The 9077-nt window shown below is 35.5% G+C and overlaps 1 pseudogene; it reads right to left on the bottom strand.

Annotated features, from left to right (window-relative positions):
* Positions 1–3508: 3508 nt before the first annotated feature.
* LOC105292415 lies at positions 3509–4049 on the bottom strand (annotated as a pseudogene).
* Between the last annotated feature and the right edge of the window lie 5028 nt (positions 4050–9077).

Here is a 9077-nt window from a genome sequence, read left to right as displayed (position 1 = left end):
GTCAAAAGAGAGACTGCAGAAGAAATGAAAAAGCTTTATGCTTTAGTTCCTTTAATGAAGTTTTCCCCCTGCTTTTTAAACAAACGGCCCCTCATTTTCACTTTGCACTTGGCCCCACAAACTATGTAGCTGCCCATGATGAGTATTAATATGTAACTTCATTTGGAACTTGAGAATATTTAGATTATATACGCATTTTTACTCTGATTCTTATGATATTGACTTATATGACTCAGGGTTTGGGGTAAACTTTAGAACAAGCTTTTATCTATATGTTCTTGGTTTTAGCAGAAAATGATTTTAAAATATGGTTCTTGTTTAGATTTCTTGTTTAGAAAAGAAGAAATCATCTTGTTTATTTTTCTCTTCCTTATTGTCATATTTATGTTCAAAGGGTTATTATATTGATCCTAACCTTACTACAACAAACCCACTGCCATTTTATCAACAAAACTCATCAAGTCAGGACTATACGTTCTCTGCAAAGTAAATGAGGTCTTTGCTGGACCACAGCAAAGCCTGCTGAAGTTGGATGGCTCTTGACCTAAAGTAAATTCACTGTGCAAACATATGTAAACGTGCCCAAACATAGAAATCAAAGTGTTCAGAGCTTCTGACCTGCTCTTTTCCTCTCAAACATCCTTCTTTTGCAGACCATTTATAGGTGGCATATGTCCTACCTACAAGTGCCAGGCCCTGCTTATGGTACCATGCATAGGAGCACGGCCCCTTTGATATCTTGTATTCTATGACTTCAAAACTATGAACTTGGTTCACTCTTCCCGAAGCCACACCTTCCCCTGGCAAGGCCAAGGACTCAGGGCCATAAGCACAGACTCAACCTGAGGCGGATTACATGAGGGCACATTGCCCTGTTTTAACAAGCTGTCAACAACTTAAGGAGAATTGCAGAACATTTCAGTTGGCAAGGTAAAGAAATCAACCTAACCTGTCAGCTTGCCCAGATTAAGGGAGTCTTAATTACATATATAAAACTGAAAAGATCATAGGATCTTTTCTCTCTTCATCTCTCCCCCTCCCCTTCTCAGGTGTAGCTGCCAAAAGGATTACTGTTGTCTCTTTGTTGACAGCTTGGTTTCCCTCAACCCATCCTTACAATATCTTGCACTAGGTGAACACTGCTAAGTGTTAGAATATACTATTTGAATCAAGGTATATATCTCTCCTTATAGATCACACAAAAGTGGGCTAGATTTGTGGGGGATGAGCTGGAATCAACACTAACAAGCTCTTTTACAAGTCACAACCCAGGTCTGGGTCTGGGTCTGGCTCGTAGAATGATCCATGTGTCTTTAGAGGCCTGATTAATGTTAAATCATTTAATTGACCAATTCCTCCAAACAGAGGAGGAAAAATTCTAGTTCCTCTTCTTCCTCAATGCATGTTACTATTTACAATCACTTCTCTTTTTGTGTATTGGGTCAATGAAGAGCCAAATAATCCTGGACATCAAGGAGAGACAGTAGGCAAAGTTTTTCTGTGAAAACATAAATTACACAAATGGTCACCAATACCAATAATTTCATTGAATGAAAATGAGCCACAAACATGTTATTAAAGACCATAATGCACAAGTATATGCCAAAAAATGTATGTGTATATGAACTCAAAAATATATCAAATTGTCATTTTTTTACCAATGTGTGACATTGTAGTAATTAATATTCCTACTTGCATGAATTCTGTACTTGCAAGTAATATATCTACCTACTCCTCACTAAGTGAAATATCTACCTATATGAAGAAATAAGCTGTTGTGGACAACAGTATAATCACATCGCATGCTGCCTTATGGGCTGTGATGCAGCTTTCCATCCACTGTCTTCCTTCCTGTGAGCTCCCATGTCCCCTTGCTCATATATCTGTCACAACAGTGCTTCTCAAACACAATGGGACCTCAACTCTCTGGGGACCTTGTTAAAACGCAGATACAGATTCTTTAGGTCTGGAGTAGGGTCTGAGATTCTGTGTTCCTAACAAGCTCTCAGCTGTCATAGTCAAACAAATATTGTAGTTAGTTTACAATTAGTTGTATGCAAGCCTTTCTCTCCTGTTAGATAAAGTGTGTGACCCAGAGCAGAGAAAAATAAATGTTTATTATTACTTATCATTAAGCTAAGCTTTGAGCCTTTGAAATTCCATTTCATTATTTATAGTTAGTCATCACTAGTTTACTATTTTTAAATTAAAATATGATGAGCTCACTAATAGCACGTATGTATCTAGCACTTTTCTTCCTAATGATGCAGGACAGGGCAAATTCTCCCGAGTGGGAGGCACCCAAGCCTTGCTCTGAGAGAGTTCTTGGCTGAGTACAAGAAAGAATTCAAACGTGCACCAGAATTAGAGTCAAAGAGAAAGTTTATTAGAGAAAGGGTAACATTTCACAGACAAAATGTGGTCTCCTCTCAGAGGCTGAGAGTGAAAGAGTCTAAGAGGGACTCAGAGAGATAGACAGAGAGAGACAGAGACAATGAGACAGGCAGAGTGAAACACTGAGGGGGACTGCGAATGTTAGGGGAATTCAGTTTATATAGCATTCTTAGTATCTATGAATTAGTTTAAAGACTTTGTTTACCCACTTTCCTTTGATGGTATAAACATACAGTGAGAAAGGATAAGAGTATGTAACAAGAAAAGGTAAGACTATGTAGCATGAAAGACCTGCTGGCAATTCTCAGCCTTTGATCCATAGGTTCCCTATGGTTTTAGATGTAAGGAATAAATGATTTTATTTTGTGTATGGAGCTTTAAGAGTTTGTTTTTGTGTTTTTCCTTTATGGTGTGGGGAAATGGTTTGTTAGCAATCTCAGCGGAAATCTTCCTTTATTCTCAGGTTTCCCTGTGGTCTAGCCATAGGGCTAATCGACATATTGCAATCTCTGAATATATTTTGATTTAACATTTTAGTTCTCTTGCCTCCTCCCTACATTATTAAGATTTAAAATAACTTTACTCATTGCACATTATTACATCCCTAGTATACCAAAAGGACGGTGGAGACAGCTTCAGGAAGGTGTCTTGTCTGTATCTGCCTCTGTGGCTCCTACCACCACATCCAGGGCTCAGTAGCACGTCAGTAAAAAAACAAAACAAAATGCAAAAACAGACTCCTCTGCCTGAATTTTTTTCTGTTTATTTACTTTTTTTAAATCGATGTATAGTTGACATACAATATCCTATTAGTTTCAGGTGAATATCATAGTGATTTGATATTTATATATATTATGAAGTGATCCTCACAATAAATCTAGTTACCATCTGTCTATTGACCCTATTTATCACACCATACAAAGTTATTACAATATAATTGATTTGACATTTAGATTCTGCATCTGGCTGTATTCTTGCTATACAAAGATACCACCCTACCCACTCTAAAGTATACAACATACACCTCTATTCTTTATTGACAGATCCTGCCTCAAGTTTATTTGTACAAATAGCACAGGAGGACACCAGCGCAATGCAGACAGGAACTCAGGGGTCACACTAGTCCTTTCGTCCTCACATTGGCAGACAGACTTCTACTCTGGATACTTTGTGGGTCCTGGGCACCTTTGAGAGCCTGAGCCTGAGCTGGAGGTGGAGCTGTAGCTACAGCCTGGGCATTGTTTTGAGCCTTGGCCTTGAACTTTGACTGACAGAGCCTGAGACCCTTGGCAATACAGGCATGAGCACATTTCCCAAGCTTGGGGTGAGCTGTGTAGGCAAGTCAACTGAGCTTGCAGCTGCCACCCTTTGGGACCTTGGGCTTGACCTCCTTGGGCTTTACGAGGGCTTTGATAGCCTCAGCACGTGTACACATGGCCTCGGCATTGTTGGCTTCATCTTCATCAGCCCTTTCTTGTTGTTCTTCTTGGCAAAGTACATGTTCCTCAAGGTTGGGGTCCACCCCCTTAAGAGATTCATATCTTTGTGATCGGAGTTTCTTTATGCCATTTCTGTGCCATGTTTGGGACTGGTTGTGCATGGTGTGATTCTTGGACTTGGCCATGACTGCACCGAAGCCCACAGCTTCCAAAGTGCCTGGGCTACACTTCTATTCTTAATCAATAATTATTCAAGTAGAGAAAAATGCTCTTTAGTAAATATTTGGAATTACTATCATTTTAAATCAGAAAATGATTACAAACAGTTTTAGCGTTGCTAATATTACAGCTACTGTTTCTTTTAGTTTTCATATCTTGAGAAATCCTACTTCTTTTACAATCACTGAAGTACTTTATAAAAAAATGATCCTATAATTTGTGCCTAATTTTTAATAAATTAGAGACTTAAGGGCAGTTTATAATTCAAGATATTTATTTTGATGCCAGTACAATAAGATTACGTAGTGTCCATTCTTACTGTCAGTTTGGTCTATCAGTAGGTGGCAAGTATAACAAAACATGGAGCATTTCTGATTTGCCTTCTCTTTAGTCCATTATCATCATTTAGATGACATTTGATGACATATCATGAGGTAAAATGCTACTCTATTGACACTATTTATCACATCACTCAACAGGTAAGACTTGAGTCTTTAATGAATACTCTCCTTCAGTGCCATTTCTATGGAAAGGGGATAGCAAGAACTAACATTTAGTGAACTCTTATCATGTGTCAGGTCCAGGGATAAATATTTTATAACCTTTTCTTCCCTTATTAATCCCGTAACAACCTCATGAAGTAGATTTTTTACCATTTTACAACTTTCCCATTTTCTAACTGTGGAAACTGAGATTTAACAAAGTGGCGTATCTTGTTCATAGTGACATAGCTAGTCACAACAGTTCAAACCTGTTCAGCCAGACCATTGGCTTACGGTTTCAGTGAGTTCACTAACACTTATTGAATGTCCACTATGTGCATGAGATTTAATCACAACCATCTTGGGTAGTAACCATCATCTGTTTTCAAATGAGGGAGACTACTGGACTCAGCTGGGTCACTTAGCTGGAAAGAGGTCAGATTTGAGGTTATAATTTAGATCTGTCTGACAATAAAGGTATTATTTCTTGTCATCTTTTGGGAGAAATCATTCCTTTAAAAAACTACTCTTCAATTGCTACCCCAAAGAAAATAGCAATGGAAAAATTGGAAAAAACAAGACTTGAAAGTCAATGAACTTGCAACAAATATTGGAACCAAAGTAGTTTCCTTGGACAAGTTTGGTTCACGTTAATCGGATCTTTTTCTTTACCCTTTCTTTCTTCCTGATTGATATCTTTCCTCCCACTTCTCCCTCTCCCACTCCTACTTCATTCTTCTCTCTATAACTTCTACCTACGTGCTAGTTGTTAGTTCCATAACTAGCTCAAATCCCCTTGCTGAGATCCCATTTTTTTGTTATCTTCTCAAGTCCTGAAACTAGTTGTCAGAGGACTTGGGTGTGCCCCAATGCCACAGGCAATTTTTGCTTTTAAATAGAAAGATTTATCCAGAGACTGCAGTTCTACCCTGAAGAGCTTTTGTGTTTTTTTTGAAAAACAGCTTTTTTACTTTTGAAAAAATAATCAAACCAATCAGCTGGGCCCTCCCAGAGCAAGTTCAAACAGTACCTTTCCCTGAAATGTCTTGCTGGATCTCTGGGCTTTTCCTCTCACTTCTCTCCTACATCTATTTCTCCCAAAGGAAATATGTTGATTGTTTTCAATAATTTTCAAAGAGATCTTCTAACTAAGAAGATAAACTTTCAATAAGAATTGTTTTGATTTATTTTTTTATTACCTGCTATAATTATTTCCTACTTTTGCTTTAAAGAAAAATACATAATGAGCATGAAGGTGCCAAAATCAAATGGGGATTTATAAGCTACATAAGAAAGGGTTCTGTTTCTATAAAATAAACATATCTTAAAATCCTTAATTATGACTCTTCTTTTAAATAGTTTTAATGGAACTATATAATTTTATTCTTTCTCTTTCCAAATGAAGGTGATATACTGGTTGATCACAGTGTCTGTCCAAGGTTAAAAATTTGTCTCTTTGGCAGTCTAATAATGTATATATCTTTGACTAACTTATATTAAGTTATTGGCACCTTGAGCTTTCTATTTTCTATTTATTTTATGAGATAATGATTTAGATGTAAAGTGATATTAGTGATTTTTAATTTTTTTAAGTTGTAGAAGAGTTTATTCAAATGAGAACCTTCTTGGAAGGCCAATTCAAAACACCAGTGTAGGCATAAATTTCTCATTGAAATGGAAGTAGAGGACATAGAACTTTATAGAATTGCCCTCTTCTCAACTCAGAAGATAATTCGAAAGCAACTCCCACTTTTATGTTTAAAAACCACTACAACAAAATAGCTTAAAAATGGCATGAATAAAAACTGTCATACTAAAAACGAGGACAATAAACTCCACACTGAATTTTTAGCTGACAAGATGCTCTGCCATACCATGACTTGACATGTGTATCAATTGATGCATAAATGTTTAAATAAGGTTTATTAAAATTAGTTTAAGGATGTCAATTTATAATGCATTAAAGCAAAGGTTGAAAATTAAATGCATAGAAGTTCAGGACTCCATCTTTATAAGATGAAAAATTAAACTATTTATTTATTTATTTATTTATTTTAAGCTCTTTATTGCCTTTGTATAATTTCACTGTCTATCAGGGCATCTGGCATATAATAAGTAATCAGTACATGTTTCTTAAAGTGAGTAATAAAATTAATTTCATGCATTTTTACAGTATTGATGTGTAATTTTTTCTTCACAGATTGTATTAATGGAGCATGGGATGCATTTAATTTCATTTTATTTGAGGTGAGACCAGAAAATAAAAGAAGTCTAATTTCTTTTAATAAAAGAAGTCTAATTTCTTTTCAAAAAGTACCTCCAGGCTGAATGATCACACCAGTGACATCTTGCATTATACTTCAACTTGTAGTTCCACTATGCATCAAGGGAAGCCTGAAAATCTTGAAGTAACAGCAAAGAGGATAAAAGGGCTGGTGCTTCATGTTCTAGTAGAAATGTATATTATTTAGAGTAGAGTCTTCTGATTAGATTTGAGTAGTGTCAAACAAATTTTTGAAGTATGTAAATAAAACTCTTTGGAAGAACGTACTACCCACAATTGGAGTTTTTGGTGGCCACATAATATATTTAAATGTTCTTTTGTCCATGGCCACAAAAGCCTGTCCATCTATAGTTGTACCTTGCTGTTCAGACACCTGATAAAACAGAAAAATGCTGAAATTATCAAAGATGTCATCTATTCAAATGGACTGTTAATTATGAAAAGACAGCTAAAGAGCTAATTTTAATTTAAGATAAAACTTATTCTGAAAGAATTTGATAAGAATAAAAAGTTAATATATGAATAATAAACAGAAATTGAGAAAACATGACATGTGTTCTAATTTTTTTATTGGATCTTGAGCAAAATAATGCTGCTTTAGATGTCCAGAAAGTTTTGATTGGATGCTGGACATTTTAATATTACATTGTTGCATCACTGAGTGTTTGGATTTTGTTGTCTTTCTTTTAAGATTTTTTTCCCTTTTGTTATGTGACTGTTACTTCAGATCAATTTGGTGCTTTTGTGACTTGTTTTTAAGCTTCATTTGGGTTTGTTTAAAGTAACTTCCAGTCTAGTGATAAGACATGACTGTACTGAAGTCTCTATTAAATGTCTCAGATGTTTAACAAGGTTCACAATAGATAATATGAACTTGAAAATCTCCCAGCTCTGTTGGAGCCTTGGGAATTGTTTCATTCACAGATATATAGCAGTTGTTCTTTGCCCACACTGTGCAATGGCATCCTAATTATAAAAAGTTTTATATTCTATCAAAAGCTTAGGGAAACTCCCAGGCAGTTTTCTGGACCTTTTGTTTTCTGCATACTTTTCACCTATATGGTACTCTGCCCCATAAATTTCAGCTGTGTTGGACATCCTGTACTCAAATCTGTGTTTCCTCAACTTAGTGAGCACTCCATGCACTGCTGAGGTTTTTCTTTCCAGTGCTGAGATTCAAAAAGTACCTCCAGGCAGAAATTTGAGATGATAGTAAGCCCCATCTCATATGCTTTCCTTCTCTCAAGGATCACTATCCTGTACTGTCTGTTGTTTATAGTCTGAAAAGAGATGTTTCATTTTTTTTCTTAGTTTTCTAGTTGGTAACATCAGGAGGGCAGGTTTAATACTAGTTAATAAATCATGTCTGGAAGCAAAATTTCCACTATAAATCAGAAACAAATAAGTAAATTTTGCTATGTAAAATTATGCCATTCCAGACACAATCGTTATCATATTCAAGTAACAATGTTTTACGTTTATGTTTCCATAATCCTATTGCTTATCGTTATGTCATTTCATAACATCTAATAGTCTTATAAGATAGAGATTACAAACCTTTTGAGAGATTCTGTGAGTTGTGAAAAGACTTATTACAGACTATTTTATTAGCTTCTACCTTGTCAATATTCCTATTTTTTTTTTACAACAATAACAACAAAAATGTTAATATTTCGCTCAGCTTGTATGCCCACTTTATTCATCTGATTTTTTTTTTTTTTAATGATTTGGGTTGCCTCCAAGAATGTAATTCATACAAAAAACATGAAGATATGCTATCACTGAGGATTTTCAAAGGCATATGATGTAGTCTATGGTAATAACTTCAGTGAGAAATTTGAGTACCAATGGGCTAAAAACAGAGCTTCCCAGCAAGACATCAGAGACTTTAGTGGTTAAGTTCTGATATATTTCCAAGGAAAACATTTGTCTCCAATATGCCTGAGCTGCTGTTATACTTTCATCATTTTCTTATGATAACATGAGCCCACTATCTCTTATCAGAAACTTTTGAAACCAAATGCGTTATGAATATAAAATTTTCTGGTTTTGGAAAGACAATATCTTACATATCTCATATATTTCATATCTCCAGCTGGTACTGAGCAACACAAGGAATCACATTCCATGATATTTCTGCAATGAAATGAGTAAATATTCTCACTAGCTGGAATAAATAAATAAAAACAAAAAAAAAATGCTTTTTGGAGATTTTTAGACTTTGCAGTTGAAGATACATGGTTAAGGGTAAGTGTTTTA

Source organism: Pteropus vampyrus, unplaced genomic scaffold (assembly GCF_000151845.1).
Source record: "Pteropus vampyrus isolate Shadow unplaced genomic scaffold, Pvam_2.0 Scaffold56, whole genome shotgun sequence".
NCBI classification, from domain to species: domain Eukaryota; kingdom Metazoa; phylum Chordata; class Mammalia; order Chiroptera; family Pteropodidae; genus Pteropus; species Pteropus vampyrus.
This window is presented reverse-complemented; position numbering and strand designations above follow the sequence as displayed.